Raw genomic sequence first — 19,976 nt, 5'->3', positions numbered from 1 at the left:
TCAGAGTAGAAGATAGGTGACATCATGAGGGGGGTATGTATACAAGAATGTAAGCTCATTGGAGCAGAGTGGAATGTGTTTGCTGTCAGTTACTCATCACTGGAAGAGGCGTGTCAACAGGTACCCTAGCTAAAGCCAAAAAATTGAAGGTGTATGCCATGGATAACACTAAAGTTTATTCTTGAAGTGCCTGCAACGTGTTTGCATGCGGGTGCGTGCCTGTACATCCGAGTAAGACTGTGTGCACGCGTGTGTACCTGTGTGCATGCATTTAAGCCGGAGTAAGCATGTGCAAGGTTGTTGAAATATGTGTAAGCGCACGCCTGTGCGCACGCGTTCAAGCAGGAGTCAGCAAGTGTTAGGCCGTGTAAGCATGTGTGCACGTGTGTGAGCTGGTGTGCACGTGTTTGCACTTGTTTGCACGGCGCTGCCCCCTGTGGAAACAGAAAGGGAAAAGGAAGCACAATAAATAGTAGGAAGTTAACCAAGGAGAACTAGCAGAGTTAGCAGGTGAAAACAATCAGAATCAGGCAATTACACAGGCAGTACACTAGCCCAGCCCAGTGCAGCATTTAAAACTCTGCAAACAACGTTCCACCATGTTTTCCTCAGAGACACTGCAACACTGCAGTAAACTAAGAGAAGTGAAAACTTAAAAAGCTTTACTGAGACAAAGAAATGTTAGGGGCTGCCATTGCTGTTATAAGATGACATATGCAACATGCTGAGGGTGGTGACAATGCGAGTACTGCTGAGCAACCCACAGTGAGGAGACGGAGAAGGGTGTACAGGCCCAGGGTAACCTACCAGGGGCTACATGAGCTGGAGATAGTGGAGTGCTATAGAGTGGACAGAGACCTCATGTAGCAAATTGTTGAGCTGTGCAGGCCATGCCTCACACACAGAACCAACAGAGGGGAACCCATCCCAGTGGAAACCAAGGTATGTGTTGGCCTAAGAATACTAGCAACAGGTACCTTCCAGAGACCAACTGGTGATATGATGGGGATTTCACAGGTATCAGCATCCAGGGTACTGCACCAGTTCCTGAATGCCATGTCAGCACATGTTGGTGATCATGTATATTTCCCCAATTCCCGTGAGGTATTGGCCAGCAATATGTGTCTTTTCCAGCAAATAGTGGAATACCCTGAGGTAGTGGGTGCAATAGACTGCACACACATACACATCAAAGCACCAGCTGGTGAGTGGGGTAGGGCCTACTTTAACTGCAAGGGCTTCCCCTCCATCAACTACCAGGTTGTTTGTGATGCCCAGGGCATAATACTGAATGTGTGTGCTGGCTGCCCTGGAAGCAACCATGATTCCCATATCTGGCATCTGACACAGCTGTACCAGACATTTGCCAATGGGGGAAAACACCTTAAAAGTAGTATATTCCTCTTTGGCAAGTCTTTTGATGTCAGCATCCCACAAATATAGCAGTGGAAATGAAAACTCCTGGTAAAGCATATAGCGCGTTGTGTTAATGTGTATCTCTCTAGTATCATAACGTAGTTAGGTAGGAGTTTGAATCTTGCAATTGCTGAGTGTGTGTGGGGGGTGTATGTTTGTGTGTGATTTCCTTTGAGAGGAGTGCCCTTTTTGGAGACTGGGAAAACACCTTAAAAGTGGTATATTCCTCTTTGGCAAGTCTGATGATGTCAGCATCCCACAAATATAGCAGTGGAAATGAAAACTCCCAGTAAAGCATATAACATGTCATGTTAATGCGTATCTCTCTAGTATCATAACATAGTTAGGTAGGGGTTTGAATCCTGCAATTGCTGAGTGTGTGTGGGGTGTATGTTTGTGTGTGATTTCCCTTGAGAGGAGTGCCCTTTTTGGAGTCTAGGAAAACACCTTAAAAGTGGTATATTCCTCTTTGGCAAGTCTGATGATGTCAGCATCCTACAAATACAGCAGTGGAAATGCAAACTCCCAGAAAGCATATAGCGTGTCATGTTAATGCGTACTTCCCTAGTATCATAACATAGTTAGATAGGTGTTTGAATCCTGCAATTGCTGAGTGTGTGTGTGTGACACTGTTGGTCAATGTGCTGTGGGTTTTGCTTTTACTACTATATGACATATCAGTAAAACAACAATATGTGCATTGCACACTTCAGGTATCTGTGTGGCAAATACATATATGTACATGTGACCTCAATTAGTTCATAGGTGTGATGCCTGCTTTCTACATGCATACATCTGTTACCTTTGACAGATTGTGCTGCTGCTTCTCAGACCTTAGGTCACAGATGTATGTTTGTGACAAGGCCAGCCACTGTAGTGATCTGTGGCCTAGGTAATCTGTGTCACACACACACACCCATGACAGTTTCTATAGAATAGTGCAAATGAGGGTTCATGCCTGGGGTATATTTCAGACATGTTCAAACACAACAAAGTCTGTCAATAATGGACATTCATTATAGGTGTACAACAACTTTGTGGATAAGCATACAGACCCCTTATTGCTTATGTGATACACCGAGGGACTTCAGAATACCTTTGGAAATGTGAATACCAAAGGACAGATGACATAACACTTGGCTGTATGTACACATCGGTACCTGTTCTACATGTTGGGGGCTACTACCTATGTGGTACTGTCTGGATACTATGTTTAGTAAATGTGGATGACTATGCTATAGTTGGCTTATAGCTTTACAGCATGGGTTGGACAACAGGTATCTGTCTGTATGATACCCTTGTGGAGGATAAGTGTCTCATCCGGAGAATGCATTGTAGGCCACTGTATGCATTTCCAGATGTGGACGGACATATCCCTAGTGTGTTTGCTTGTACCTAAGAGGGCTACATACCAAACAGGAGTCGTTCCCAGGAATGGGTGGCGGTCAATACCACTGGTTACTGGTATAGTATAGTACCAGAAGGATCCAAATGCTACTGAGTTTCCTACATCTGTGTGCCAGTTGTCAAGACATCATCTAACGATTGGTTATAGTCAGGCTGTTGAGGTTGTGTATACTACCAGAATGCAAACCAATGACAGATAGTAACAGTATCACCCACAGCATAGTGTCAAACCATGTCAAACACACATGTGTACCCAAGTTAAAACATATGTGTAGTAAAATGCATACTGGCCACCAATAGAAACTATGAAGTGTTAACACTGTGTAATACAGGGCATGTCACCCTTCCCATATGCCCACTATGCACGTACATGAAGACAGTGCACCTCCACCATGTTCACAAATGTACACCTGCAAATCTGTACTGCACACATCACACACATACTGTCCACTCACCAACACATGCTGCCAGAACTACACACATCAGCCAAGTGGCACATGGGTGGACAATACATTTTTGGAATTAACGCTGGTGTAAACAATGCTACATTGATAATCATATCTTTAATGCATCATGCCTGCTCAGATATACCTACAAGGATATCATTACACTCTACTGTTGACAACATGCTAACATTGCTACACTGCTATAAAGTCACCCTGTGCATCAGCACCATGTTAGCCTGTTCCTGCATCAATGTTACAGATGACAGGAGGTGGCACAGTTTTATCATATGCACAGGGTGTGTTGTTGGTTTGCCAGAGCCCGACATTGACCCATCCAATCGACATGCATGTATGTGTGTGTGTGTGTGTGTGTGTGTGTGTGTGTGTGTGTGTGTGTGTGCGTGTGTGAGGGACAACAGTACAGCATGGGTCAATGTTGATGTAATGTGTGTGTGTATGTGTTAGCCCTAGGTGTTTGGTTTATGTGTGTGTGTCTGCATGCACACAGTTCCACCATGTGGCTACCATATACGGGAGGTTGTGGGACAGCCACAGACTGTGCCTGCCAGGCTGTACAGATCACCATCTCTGGCTACGGACACAGTACCTGTGCCTGGCAGGGATGCCACAGACAGTATCGGGTACTAAGCCAGACTGGGTACTATCATCAGATGCAGAGGGATGTTGACTGGACCCATGTCCCTGCTGGGACTGGCCAGAGCCACATGCACGTGGTCTTCTATGACGGTCTATTGACAGCCCAGCCCCAACATTGCTGGGGCTGGTACTGCCACTATGGGAGCGGCTGTGACTTGTGTGTCATCTGCAACGACTGCCAGCCGATGATGTTGCTGGCATATGTCCACGTTGATGTCTCAGCCATCCTGCACTGTCCTGGCACATGGACATGACATTGCAGAGGACATCTAATGTCTCCCCCCAACGTCTATCAATGACCTTGGTGTAATTATGGATGGCACCAGCAAGGTCACAGATACTGTCATTGATAGTGGTGTTATGGGCCCTCTGCACCCTTATTCCCTGTCTGGTGTACCGTTTCATACGTGCCTGTGCCTGCATTACAGCCCGGAACATACCTGAGGTTGTAAGACCTGTGGGGGCACGTCTGCCAGGGGCAACACGACCAGCAGTGCTCCCACAAGAAACCCTGGACATTTGCCTATGTGGTACCATTCCAGGAATCTGGGTATGGCTGCTGTGAGGGGATGCATGTGCCATAGATACCACACTATTCTGGTCAATGCCTACTGTATGCTGTCCCTCAGCTAAGGCCATTGGTGATGAGGGATGTATTGGCAGTATGAATGCATGCATAGATGGGATGGAAAGCTGTGTACTGTCGATTGGTGGTGCAACGACAGAGCCTGTCAAACCTGCCTGTGCCACAACACATGTATCATCATTTCCACTATTTGTGGCAGTGACTTCAGGTTCCCTGCTGCACTCAACCAACACAACCTCAGCACCTGTGAGAGGAAGACAGGAAACACACTTTACAATCTGTACATGATGTTAGCACACATGCACACATGCACACATGAACACATGCACACATGCACACATGAACACGAACACATGCACACATGCACACATGAACACATGAACACATGAACACATGCACACATGCACACATGCACACATGAACACAAATACACTACTCACTAAAGTAGACACACACACACACACCAACAGCAATCCAGAACATACTCATTAGTGGCTGATGGTGGAGTGCAGTATCACAAGCCAAAGAGTCCTAATCACACGTGTCAGCATGTAGGATGTGTGTTGCTCAACAGCATGTAGTGCGAGTGTATTGAGTCCTTGTTAATAACAGTATACACGTCATTGATGCATGTGTGTTGTTCAATGATTGGCCTCACCCTGGAACACAATGTGCACATGGACACAACATTGCTGTGCAAGTATTAAATGCTTTTCAATGTCCTGTGCACCATCACTCACAGGTATACATACCATGGCTGGATGCACGCAACTGTCAGGTATAGCAATGAATGCTATGTGTAGTACTGTAGTTACTGTAACTGGATGTACTGCAGTACCATGAGCCATCATCAGGTAGCATCATGTGTCACTCAAGGCTACTAATGTGTGCCACACTGGCAACTATCTTGCTGTACCTGAACTGCAGCACTGTGGCTACATTAACCATTTCACAGGCAGTTGTTACATGGGTATGTAAGGTATTCAATAGGGAGCATTGCCTAACATGAATGTGTTGTGCATTGAAGAGTGTCACACAACCCCATGATAGGCCTCTACCCCTCAGGTATAGTATGTGTGCTGTGTGGATGACATTTGGGATACTGGAGTCTGACCTTACAGCAGGTGTCTAAATACGCTATGTGTATCATATTAACACGTACTGTGTATGACAAAGTGCTGTATGTTGCGTGCATGTGTATTGACTCTGCCTATACAATGTCCACTACAGTGTACCACAATTGTTTGGGATGCTCTGTGTATTGCATGTGTTTGAGGCAGCTACTCATGTTACTGGGATGTGCATAGTCCCACAGAAAACATGCAGAGCATGCATTATGTGTAGGTGTTTTACATGTGTATATGGCCTACAACTCACCTATGACATGCACATGTTATTTGCTATATTAAATGTAGAACACTCACCAGCATGGGTCTGCTGTCTTGCTGTCACACCAGAGGGACCTACAAGGATATGAGACAGTTTGTCAGTGTCAACAACTATGGCATTGCTGCTGTGAGTTTGCAATTTTACAGTAGTACAACGGTTGACAGTCACAGGCATACAGATTATGTCCAAAATGATCAGTATTGCACAACACCAGGCTCCACATCTTCTAAATACACAGTACACATCTGACATATGCATGTTCTAACAATCAAGCTAACAGTAGTCTGCAGATATGCCATGTTACCTGCATGCTCCGAGTCAACTTGCTGGGTGACTACGGCCTCCATAATGACACATGTCTGTTGTAGTGGTTGGCCAGGAGCCACCACGCTGAGGAGCAGCTCTTCCACTCTGGTGAGGGGAGGATGTAATGCTGCACCACCACCTGTGGCAAGCTGTTGTTTTCGGACATCGGACGGACAAAATCTTGCCACAGTGCAGTGCACTCATGCTGGTCCTGGCTGGTTCTGGAGAACAGCAGGGTGTGATGTTGTACTAGGGTGGTTATTATGATTTCCTCCTCTTCAGGGGAATACGCAGGGTTGCGATGGTGAGACATTTCCCTGGAAGACAATAAAACAATAATTGTGAGCAAGTCATGTGGCACACTTATTAACATTCTGAAGTACAAATATCACTGAAATGCCATATATAGCAACCTATTGGCTGTCAGTAGATACACACTTTTAATACCACATATCAGTGCTCAGCCCACAACTGCCTGACAGTGCCTGGCACGTTCTATATATTAAACCATGTTCTGCACAACAACAAAGTGAAACCAGTATGTAAGACTATACAACAATACATGGTACACAGTATGTGACATAATGCACCACCTAGCCACAGGAGGTATATATGAAGCTAATGCATACAGAAATATGTCATTCATTGAAATGATAGTAAACTACAGTTACAATACTACCAGTACACCACACTACTTGTTGATAGCAAACCCCTAAGTAACATATGTGCACATTCATCAATATAGGTGGCATACCACTGTACTACACTATACATGTTGCTAGATATGCACTTATATCCTGTAATACACATACGACCGAGGCCATGTTACAGGCATACCCACACACACATCAGACATACCTACAAGACACAAAGGTATGACAACCCAGATGAGCTTTACCTGTGTACCATACAGTACTGTGTGTCAGCACTTACAAAACCATATGCCTGAGGTATGTAATGTGTGAGGACTACAGGTAACAAACAAAACAGTGTTTCCAAGCAATGTGGATATATACCATACTGTACTGTGTAGGCCTACAGCTTCAGGTAGTACTACAGTTCATAAGGGGTTTGTATTCACTAGTGTTAACAATCAATAAGCATACATGTACTGCTTTAACCTACAATGGCACACTCCAGTCAACACCATGGGACTACGTCACACCGTATGCCATACTGCTTTTCCTGCCTAGCAATAGCATAAATATATTTTGCAGGGATCAGAGCTAGAACACTACATACCATGATATAAACAGTTTCCCACTAGGCTATCACACATATACACAACGTTGACACATTCATCTACATATTCACCATCACACTCAGTCAACCTCACATAGCAATTAATGCAACAAGTATATGCGTGTGTGTATCGGGTCCTAGGTAGCTAATAGGCTATTAGCCGTAGGGCCTATAGAAGCCTAGCCATATGGTACCCTGCCCTTCAACACCCATGTAATTTAAGTTCATGTGCCCCTGTCATGCAGAGCCACAGAGGTGATTCCTGGGTTGTATTTCCTATCTCACATTAATTCATCATGATTATTCATGACGACTGCTAATAAGGACCTTTCTTTGCTATTGATAGGTAGTTAGTTCCAGAGTATGGTATGTGTCTGAGATGAGAATGTACCACCACAGCATCTTCTGCTTTTTGACGTTACATGGTTTAGATCAGTACAGTGTGTAGCTTGTAGGGATTTTGATCTGTTTACATGGAGCATGTCCAACACCTGTGGGTTTGGCATAGCTTTGTATGTTAGGTAGAGGTAGCCTCTGGGTATGTGGTATGCGACACAGTGTAGCTGTGGTTTTGTAAGACAGTCTGCATAGGGCATCTGTTTGAGTCTGGTAATACTCTTTGCGAGGTATGTGCCTGGTGTCTACAGTTGCTGTAGATGTCTTCTGAGGTACATACCAAAAGGGCCATTGTACTCTATGATGGGTTTTATGACTGATGAGAAGAGTGGAACACTGACCTCTTTTTCCATGGATGACACACCTTTTCTGATGACATGTGGACCGGACACAGTTTACATGACTAGTGCGGCACTGTGTTTATCAAAAGGGACACTACTGTCCACCTGTGTCCCGTGGTCTCTTATCACACTTTTGGTGTTGAGTAGACTACCACCTATGTGGTAGTTCATGGGTACAGGGTTTTTAACAAAAGGGATGGCAATACATTTACAACATTGAGCTTGAGCGTACAGATAAACATCCATTGGTGTACATATAGATTTACATATTGGCACATATACAGTCCACCATTCATGGTGGGAATATCAATTGTGCAAAGGTTGAGAGGGATACAGTTATGTAATAATATTGCACAGTCTTGTGCAGAATGCATTGAAGGTATTCTCAGCCCATGTATCTTTAGCAGGACTCCCTGTCTGGAAGACTAAAAACCTAACAAATCATACCCACAGCGTTTAAACACCACGTGTCATATACCCGCACTGTATGCTGTCTTGTTTGCCACACACTACAACCTACATAAAAATATGCACATAACAACCTTCACTAACATATATATGTCCACCCTTCACAAACAGTTGCAGTATGTCCTTTGCTCTATGCACATGTTAAGATACTAATATATCTGACACATAAATATCTCTCCATATGTGTGTGCCATACACACACAAGGTCCACACTGTTGTAAGTCCGTAGACCTCATGGATGACCTGTTGGGCCTTGCTACAACATGAACAGTTGTCACATGTGTGCATAACAGTAATATTACAGGGAGTATTTATAGCTGTTAATGCTACATTACTATACTAGCGTGGTACAGCAGTTGCCAATGCTAAGCTACACATTATATGACTATTACGCATGTGTTACTCTGTCACATCCAGGTTTATATAGCTGTTTGCACTACTCCCCCAAACAGCCATTATACATAGTACTGTACAGAACATAGATAACATGATCAGATGTTTGACATTTAATGCTGAGCTACATATGTCACATTTATGTTCCACTGCACACATCTACACACTAATTTGTCCATGGCAGTAGTTATGCATGGCATCAGTGCATACATACCTACTGCTGCCACATATGCATGTTTCAAAGTATGTACAGTACTCTTCATAAACATCTACTACTTGCCGGTAACCACATATCTGTTACATACCTGTTTGTCACTTTCAGGTCTGTCTGTGTATGTTTTGACAATTTTTTTTTGGTATTAATTAAGTAAAGTTTGCTTATACTTAATTTTTTTTTGGTTATTAATTAAGTTTTTTTTTTACTTAATTAATATTTTTAGTTAGTAATTCAGTAAATTTGTTTTACTTAATTAAATTTTTGTTTTATTAAGTAATATTTTTTTTTACTCCTTTCCAGGTTTACAGATGCTATAACATGTGCAATGTAATGATTGCATGTGGGGATAGCAAGTACAGTCTGCTTTTATAGGTATCTGCACATGTGCATGTGATGCCCTCTGCACCAATTGGTGCCCAGCATTTGGTAAATGCATACAGCCTGCTGTGTGGTAATTGCAGTACTCACTGTCATAGCAACCCAATGCTATAAATTGCTAAGTTATGTAGGCGTAGCCCTTTCAGATTTCCAGAGTGGGGCCCATGCTTGTTTGCTGTGGAGACTGTTGTTTAAGTCAGAAGGTTGGTATACTTCTTATATCTGAAGCTAGAGGTGTAGACAGTGATGTACATGTTGTACTCAGACATGACTGTTGCCACTTTCAGTACAGAGCTATTAGTGTAGAGTTTAACTCACCCCTGCAAATGCTTACATAAGATATATGTGACTATGTAGTTTCTTTTCTACTTATATAATTAACTGCCATACAAAAGTAGTTATTGAGGAGTATTCTTTTGGCACATGAACTGTTTGTGAACTGTTATACTATGCATATCAATGTACTCACTTCTGCAGGGTTTGTGTTTTTTATTGTTGACATTAGCACAGGATTCTCAGGAAAACTGGACAATTCCAGTACTGAGTATGCCTACCTACATCCTTGGTAGACCCTAAACACACACATATATTCAAAATTTGGGGGGATGCAGACATACAGAGAGCATTATGTATTATTGTGTGAATGTTATCTTACTGGACTTAAAGGATTGGTGTGTACCTGTTAGTTTATCAAGGCAGGTGGTCTGTCCACCTTTCTGACTAGCATCAGTACTTTTCAGAGGGATTCAGAGGGACACAGCTAAAATATGTTTCATAATCAGGGACATCCCTGAAAAGTAGTCACAGTTAGGAAGTTTGGCCTCTGCCCTAATCAGATATGCCAGTGTTTGTCCTTCTATGATACTGTGCGGGGGTTGTAAAGTGCCTCTATAACATTATTTGCTGCTAGAATGGCTGCTTCTCTTATCACAGTCATGTAATGCAATTCCACAACAATTGTTGATAAAGATCCACAGGACAAGCATTGTGTTATGGCCTTCCTATTTTTCATTTATATTCACTCATTGTATTGCATGATATATTTATTTCAGCACCAAGTTATTGTATATCTGCCGTAGCTTAGTGGTACTTAATGCAGTCTAGCATGTCCAAGGTCTGGGGTTCGAGACTGACAGAGGTGTTTTATTTTGCTGCTGAGCAGAACAAGGGCCCTGACATACAGAGTGACTAAGGCACTTTTAAGCAGTTGTAAGCGGGTTTGCGTGGGTTTGTGTGATGCTTAGCAATACTTAGCCAAACGCACACATGCGAACACTCGCTTAAACCCGCTAACTACTGTTTAAAAGTGCTTACTCCTGCTAACCCCCACGCTAATTTCTTTGAAAGAAAAGAAAATGGGGAGATAGGAAAGTGGTTAAAAGGAGGCACAAAGAGGGAAAGACAGTAGGGAAACCAGCTCGGGATGTGCAGGACAGGTGTAGGGAAGGTCCATAGCTGCCCATTTCTTTACCAGCAACAGCTGTGCATATGCAATAAATTTGGAGTGAAATTTGAAACCTTCCACCTCTGAGAGAGGGGTGAGGACAACAAAGTATGTTGTACTGCCAATTATAATTATCAGATTACATGTCCAGCAGACATGTGTGCGAAATGGGCAGCTATGTATGGGACGTAATTTCTTTTGTGGGAACAGATTGCCCTTTTTTTTTTTTTTTTTTTTTCAGGTGAGAGTGGAATGTGAGGTAGAGGAAGTAGGTATATTTGGGGAGGTAGGTCGGGGAGGTAAACAGACAAGACAAACAAGATGTATACAGGGGAGGAGTATGACACATGGGGTTGGTGAGCACAATTGACGGGGACGGATGTTTGGAAATCGCAAGCCCATGAGCCCACAGATGGTAACAGTGGAACTGAGATCCCCACCCATGGGCAGTCACCACTGCACCTTCACAGCCCCGAGGGTGGCTGTGCTGGGGGCTGCGTAGGAGGGGCAGGCTCACCTGTGAGTCATGCCACTCTCGCCTCGAGCTGGCGTAGGGGATCAGCGACTGAACGCTGGATCTCCCTATGCACCACAGCCTGGACCCTTCAGAGGGTGACAGGTGGCCCTTCTCCGCCCATGCTTGCATGGGGGATGAGCCCCATCCCCTGCAGCGCTTCCACCTGAAGGTGGCACAGGACCAATTGAGGAGGGGAGCCCAGGCTGGGCACAGGACCTGCTGGTGCCAGGTGCAATCGCCAGCTGAGGAGGGACAGGTGGGTCCGCTGGGACCGGCCTTCCCATACATTCTGTGATTAGGTGTGTTTAATTACAAAATAGACAACAGCATTCCAAATTAGTTGTAACAGCATGCAGTAATATTCCCATTAACCCAACACACCAGGGTTCCAACAGTTGAACACCAAGCATAACACATGCATATATTGAATGACAGTGGACATTCCAACAGCATGCAGGGATGATTGGTGGCAACAGGCCACCAAGATTGTGGTGTTTGAACAGGGCACATGCATCAAAGTAAATGCAGATATTTATAGAACAATAGGACATATGTCCCAACAAATGTTTTGAGATTAGACATACCCATTAAGGTGTGGAATTGCATTTTTTATGCACATACAGTAGGGTGTAAAAAGAAACCTCTATTAACATCTTATATGTACTTTTAGTCTACCCTACATTTCTATTGACTGCAGGTGTATATCCCCTACATGTATTATTACACTAGGCAACATACATTAGGTTGTGTAATGGGTTTGGCTAGTTCATTATATACCTGACCTATATCTGACATACTAACTGTCCAAGATGCAGATGTTACTGCTACATAGTTATATATTTTATTTATATTTATATATCTACATATCTGGATGTGTTCATGTGACATTTTCAGTTAAATTTCTACAGAACCCTACATTTCATGTAGCACACTCACATTTCTGGGGAACACATTAACAAGCTACTCGTATGCCAGATTTACCTATGCATGCCAGCCGTTAACCGACTGTTGAGGACTGTATATATGCTTCACAGCTACTGGCACTTCCTTCATCCACTTTATATGGGACTGCCCAACTATGGGTTGACAGCACTTAATACAACAGTACTATTTATATAATGCAAGGGTACAACAACATTTCAAAGTAAGTGACACAGACACACTCCAAGTATTATACCTTTATTAATTTCATTACACACTTTTCTACAGGCTCTCTCCTTTATTTGATATTACAGTGCACACGGAAGACATATTCAAGACATATTATACCTTTATTAATAGGTTATAACACTTTTTTTCAGGCTCACTCACTTATTTTATATGACAGTACATGCAGAGATATTATTCCGGACTTATTTTACCTTTATTAATGGGTTACTACACTCATTTTCTGGCTCTCTGACTTATTTTATATAACAGTACATGCAGAGGAATTATTCAGGGCATTTTATGGCTGTATTATTGGGCTACAACACTTTTTCAGGCTCTCTCACCTATTTTATATAACAATACATGCAGAATACTTAATAACCTGCCTGGTGGTGCAGCCTTAGCAGCCTATCAGCATAGGCTTGCTGATTCGCAGCACAGACACCTGCAGCTGTGAAGTAAATGAAGGGATATTGAGACATACCTATCCATTATATAGACTAAATTAGCATGTCTTACATACTGCATTCCATGGCTACCTACTCAGTAGTGGGGCATCTTGCATGTCACGGGCCTCCTGTATCCATTGGTTCAGTAGGTCCTGCTTCCATCTCTTCAGGTCTGCATGGTGGTGACAGACCTGCTCACCAGTCCAAGGGATGCCTGTGGCACTCGTGAGATCATGAGCTAACCAGTTCCAAGCCTCTGCTTTGTACTCCGTCCCTTGGAACTGGCCCTACAGGAGTCTTGACTCATGATGGTGGACAAGGAGCCAAACCATGTATTTTGACTCTTCGATGCCCCAGTGTTGCGCTCGAAAGTGAGTACCCTCTCCAGCACCAGCCATTCTAACTGCAGATGGGAGCTACAATCAGTTATGGTGAGTATTCCCGCCTATGGAGCTTAAATATGCCGCATTTCTCACACGTTTTTGTGACTGGCCATTTTTGAAAATTCTCGGCTGACTGCAGACCTGCTTAGCAATGGTTAATCTACCATTTATAAGTATATGTATGTTAACAGTGGCTGTTTATCCTAAGCTGTCATGGCTTAGTGGTTAAGTACTTTGATTATGGTGCACAGTGTCCTGGGTTCGAACCTTGTCATTGCTTTTTATTTTACTACTGTTCAGAGGGTGTGGCTGTGTTTAGGCAACTTTGCTCTATGTTGCTCCATGTTGCCCTACGGTGTGCTGGTTAGCACGGTGCGCACCTCCACGCAAACCTATTGCACTGGGTAAAGCGCTGCTTAGCTATGGGCAACTATATTGTGCTGGGTAAAGCATTGCTTAACTACGGGCAACTATATTGCGCTGGGTAAAGCGATGCTTAACTATGGGCAACTATATTGAGCTGGGTAAAGCGCTGCTTAACTACGGGCAACTATATTGCGCTGGGTAAAGCGCTGCTTAGCTACGGGCAATTATATGTCAAGATCCTTCTTATATTTATATATATACATTTTGTTCACTGATACATAGGCCATTTCAATGCTTTTTAGTAAAATTTTATTCATATATGTCAGGAATTATTTCATATACTAATTTAAAACATAAAATAGAAAGGGGAGTGGTGGGACTCGAACCGTGAATGCCCCCTTTTTGTGCAAAGGCTCTACAACTACGCTATTGGTATTTGGCTTAATTTGCATAAACATTTCTTATTATGCTCTTCAATGTCGAAATTGCTAACTGCAGCTAAGCAATGGGCACACCCGAGCAAACATGCGCAAATTCAGGCAGCTATATTGGGAATTATAAAAAAAAAATTAAAAGTTTTACATTTTATAACTGTACTGGGGGTTTACAATGTGAGGGAGTGTAGTGTTGGGTATGTAGACATTTGAGCAGACTCGCTCATGTGTGCTGACATTTCACAATTCAGACACTTGCAGGGGCATGGACCTTTGGACTGCTCGGCAGTCAGACACGCCCCCTGCCTACCTGCACGGTCCGTGTTAGACTTGGAGTGGAGTCAGCGTGCCCTCATGAATATGCATGGCATGCTGACATCATACCGTTCAACTGCAGTTTCCGAGTAAGACTTATTTAGTCTTACACGGAGGATTTGTGAATCCTGGGGACTGTGTATTTATAATGGGCCTAGAAATTCTACCTGATCTGGTCACATAAAAACTTTGACTGGGTAGAGCAATAGGGACATTCTCTGGGGATTCTTTTACAATTGTAACTTCAGGGATTACATCAGCATTACTTGAAGAAAGTACACTGTCCTCTGGAACTTGAACAAGTGTAGAGTCACTCTAGCAAATACAGTCTCTGGCACAAGCAATCTACTGCATCATTGGTTCAGAGACTGGCAGTAACTGTCTTCAATTCCTTCTGAAATCCATCTCATCAGATTGTATGATGTAAGATCTCATTTTTTTATAAAGTTTTTTGACCATACCCACTCAGTCATATCCTTTAGATGTTTGCATTCTCATGATGTCACCTTGTCTTAATGGTCCAAGAGGTTTGCTGAACTTATCATAGTGCAACTTTTGTGACTGACAGTTTTTCAAAAGTTGAGTCTTGACCATTCTGTTTTTCTTTACGTTTGGTACTAACAATTGTTTACTGATCAGTAAAGTTGTTGTCATCTGTCTGAACATTAATCTTGGAGCAGTTGAACCAAGCAAGTTATCTTGAGAAATGTTTCTGAGACTAAGTAAGTTGAGAAAAACATCAGTACCATCTCTTTTAGATCTCTCCAACAAATGTTTTGCACTTTGAACTACATGCTCAGCTAATCTATTGGACTGCATACTCAAGACTGCTAGTAACATGGAGACAGTCCCAAGACTCAGAAGATTTCTTGAACTGCTAACTTGTAAATTGTGCACCATTGTCAGAAATGACTTTGTGTGAACTACCATGGACAGAAAAATGCCTCTAATTTCGTAATGACAGTGCTGGACACTAAGTTAGGAAGAAAGCGAATTTCTAACCAATTCAAGTAAGAGTCTACTAACACTAAGTAATGTGACCATTCCATTTGAAAATATCAGTAGCAACTGTCAACCATAGTAATTCAGGAATCCGGTTTAGCTGAAGTGGTTCTTATTTTGGTGCGATTTATTACTGCTGCAAACTGAACATGCTAAGAGTTTCCTTCTCTATATCTTTTGATGTAAAAGGCCAAAATACTATGCTTCTTGCCCTTATGTTGGTTGAATCAGTACCCAGGTGACCAAGATACAAGATTTTGATATATTCCTGATTTAATGCTGTAGGAATTATCACTCCAGGACCTTTCATAATGATTCCATCTTCCATCATGGGCTCATCTCGGTAAGGAAAATACTTCTCTATGTCAAGTAGTATGTCTGTCATACTGGCCATCTTTGACTGATAAAATGTTTCAGATTCTGCAAAACTGGGTCTGAGCAGTGTAATTTCTGAGTTCATCAAGCTGTGATGAGGAAAAATTTCTGACTTTCATGACTTCAAAGTCTGCTTTCTCATTGTCTTGCTGTTCTGTTGTTTGTCTGGGTGCTCTTGACAAAGTATCAGCAAAGTATTGAAATTTGCCTTTTGTACAGACAATATTGAAATTGTACTTTTGCAATTTTAACATCATGCATTACAGGTGTGCTGGGGCTGTATGCACTGGTTTATTTAGAATTGTCACTAGAGGTTGGTGATCAGTCTCTGAATAGGTTTGCCACAAATATAATCATTGAACTTCGAACATGCGAACACTGCTGCCAAAAGCTCTATTTCAACTTATGCATATTGCATTTCAGTTTGGGTTAAAGTTCTGGATGCATAGGCTACTGGTATGCCTTTCTGAAGACATTGTGCACCAAGACCATACTTTGAAGCACCACACAAAAGAGTTACAGGTTTGTGAACATCGTAATATCTCAGTGTGGGAGGACTGGAAATTTTCTGTTTCAGAATGCCAAATACTATTTGGTGTTGTTCCAATCAGGACCAGTTTACATTTTTGCATGTCAACTCATGTAAGGGTACTGAAAGTTCACTCAGGTCCAGGATGAACTTTCCTAAATAGTTGACCATACCAAGAAAACGTTGCAAAGATGTGACATTTTCTGCAACTGGCATCTCAAGAATTGCTGCTTGATTAGACGGCTCTGGTTGTAAGCCAGAACTGGTAAACAAATGACCCACATGAGCAACTTCTTTCAGTTTGAATTAATATTATTGAGGATTCAGTTTAAGATTACTTCACATGCAAAGTCTATAAGTTTCTTGACGTTTCTGTCATGTTTGAATTCGTCATTGCCCCCTACAATAATGTTGTCTACTATAACAGCACATGAAAATCCAGAAAAAAATTTGATTCATTGCATGCTGAATTACTTCACTGGCAGAATTTATCCCAAATGGCATTCTCAAAAAATGGTATCTACCAAATGGTGTACTTTAAGTGGTTAACAATGAGTCCAGCAAAATTTACCAAAAGGAATTTTTTGCATCTAAGACAGAAAAAACAGTGGCGTTAGGCTTGAAAGCAGTTACTTCTTCTACTGTGCTCATCAGATGATGGGGACACTTAAGTGTTTTGTTTAAATCTCTTGGATCAATACATATTTGAGTATCATCTGAGCTTTTCTTAGGAGCTACAGCCATGGAGGATACTCATTCAGCTGGTTCTTTAACTAGAGTAATTACACCTAAATTCACCATATTGTCAAGCTCTGCTTATACTTTTCTCTGTATTGCTACTGGAACCTTTCTTGTTAGTCTGACAACTGGGCTTACTTCATGGTTCAACTTCATGGAGTATATGACTGGAAGTTTGTCAAGCTTGTCTTTGAAAATATCAACATATTCACTAAAATTATTCTGTGTAAAACAGTTGTTCAGACTTATATGGTGGCCCTCTTTATTAAATGAAATCAGTCTCATTCTCAAATGGTCTTTGAGGCCTAATAGTGACTGCATATTTCTTTTGACTACATAAAAATGCAAGTCATAGCTGTTCCCAGCAGAATGGCATGTTAGAACTACTGCACTATCAGTATGAGTCTCTTCACTACCCATAAGCAGCTAGTTTTGCACACTTTGCTGAATCAAGTTTCTCACCAGCTTTTACTTTAGCAAACATTTGTGCTGCTATTATAACATTGCACTTGGATCCAGTGTCTACTTTAAGTTCTACGGGTTTCCCATTAATCTGAACAGTAAAAAATATTTCACTCTTTGCTGCCAGATAATAATCTACTGTGTTAACTGTTTCATCATTCACAGAAATACCATCAACATAGAAAGCTTTCTCGCAGCTCCCTATCTGATCTACTTGCTTCCTTGGATGTTCTCTTTTAATAAAAGTATGTACCACTTTAGACTTGCAAAGTCTTCTGAAATGATTCCACTTTTTACATTTATGACATTGCTGACCAAAAGCTAAGCACTTATCTCATTTAAGCTCATGACTGCTTCCACAATTAAGACAATTATCAATGAGGTTGGGCGTTACAACCCCATTTGGTTTATAATTCTTTTTCATCTTAGCTTTGTGTTGTACTCTATCAACATTCGCACTAGCAGACACCGCATGCACATTTTTCTCATTCATAAGCATATTCATATGCTTTTCTGTAAGTTCATATATTTGACAAATCTCAATGGATTTGCTCAATGTTAAATCACTGTCTCAAAGCAAAATCTTTCTGACTGCATCATCATTAACACCACACACAAGCCTCTCTTTTATCAATTCATCTCTCTGATCACCAAATCTGCACATTTTTGCTTTATTTCTTAAGTCGGTAATATATGCTGCTATAGTTTCATCTTGCTTTTGATTTTTTGTGTAAAACATGTGCCTTTCCATTGTAATATTCATTTGATGGTTACACATTTCTCTAAATGTATGTTTTAAGCACTCAGGATCTTCCTGCGTTTCAGCCTGTATTTGGCAGTTCTCCCCCTCCCCTGCATACATGGCAGGTGCATACACAAATGAACGTTCCCTCTCAATGGCTTCCGAGCCAGCTAAACTAAGAAGTATAAATGCTTTGTATGTGCGTCTTTATCAGAAAATGCAGCCTGTATTAAAATATATTCTTCCTCAAACACTCATCAGTTCTAGCAATATTATTGTCAAACACCAGCCGTCCAGGTCTGCAAAATCCCTCTGCCATAACAACAAAATTCATTTAAATATAAGCATAGTCTAGGTACTTGTAATTATGCCCAACTGTACAACAATCTCTCTGAAAAAGCTTCACTTTAAAACACTCAAAAAAATGTTATACCTAAGAAACAAATCCAGCGGCAGTAACGTGAAACTGAATATAAACAAAACCAAAGCTCTGGAACCCACAAGTAGCTGAGTGATTTCATTTATTTTCTGCCATTTGCATTGATCTTGTGCGTGCGTGTGTGTGTGTGTGTGTGTGTGTGTGTGTGTGTGTGTGTGTGTGTGTGTGTGTGTGTGTGTGTGTGTTCCTTAAGTACAAGAAACAAGAGCCTAAATTCTCTACACATAACACCACTTGTTATGAGTTAAGTCAGTAGATCTCAACTAACTGGAATGTTTGGCTCATACATTTGGTCTGTTTCTCTTACAATTTGTGGTTTTCTGGCAAACCAGTGAGAATTGCATTCACTGAATAATGATAGCCATCTAAGGTTCAGCCTTCCTCTCTTTCAGGAAATGAATGGTAACACAAAACATTTTATTCTAGCAACTTTCTAAGATTATACAAGCAATGTTTAAAATGTGTCCCTAGTATTGGGCTTTTGTCTCCCCCTCAAAAAATGTTGGCTTTTTCCAGATTTCTTGTGCTGCATAGTTCTTCAGGGGAGAGAAGTTTAGTGCTGCTTATGCCATATCTGTTTGTGTTATTAGTAGCACAACAGGTAGATTACTTGCTTTTGATGTAGAAGGCTGTGGGTTTTACTTCCACAGTATGTAAATTGATTGCTGATACTGTAATGTGTTCTACTTTTAAAGGGGGTGGATGCTACACTCCTGAGAATGTCCTCTTTGGCGGAGATACTTAGTAACTATGAACCTGTTATCAGATTTCCATCCATTCCCTATTGCAATATTACTAGTGTAGCATTTGTTAATGTAACATTGGCAATTTATTCCTCAAGGGCAACAGGCACTTTATTTGTAGATGAAACAATGAAATATAAAGTTGTTTGCTAGCAGCAACCTCTCCATTAGTTGCATATCTCTTTAATGTGGAATTATTTAGATGACTTTTACTTCTGCAGAGATTGTGCATATTTACTGATATTGG

This window comes from Protopterus annectens, chromosome 5.part0 (assembly GCF_019279795.1).
Source record: "Protopterus annectens isolate FY-2018-M chromosome 5.part0, PAN1.0, whole genome shotgun sequence".
NCBI lineage: Eukaryota > Metazoa > Chordata > Ceratodontiformes > Protopteridae > Protopterus > Protopterus annectens.
This window is presented reverse-complemented; position numbering follows the sequence as displayed.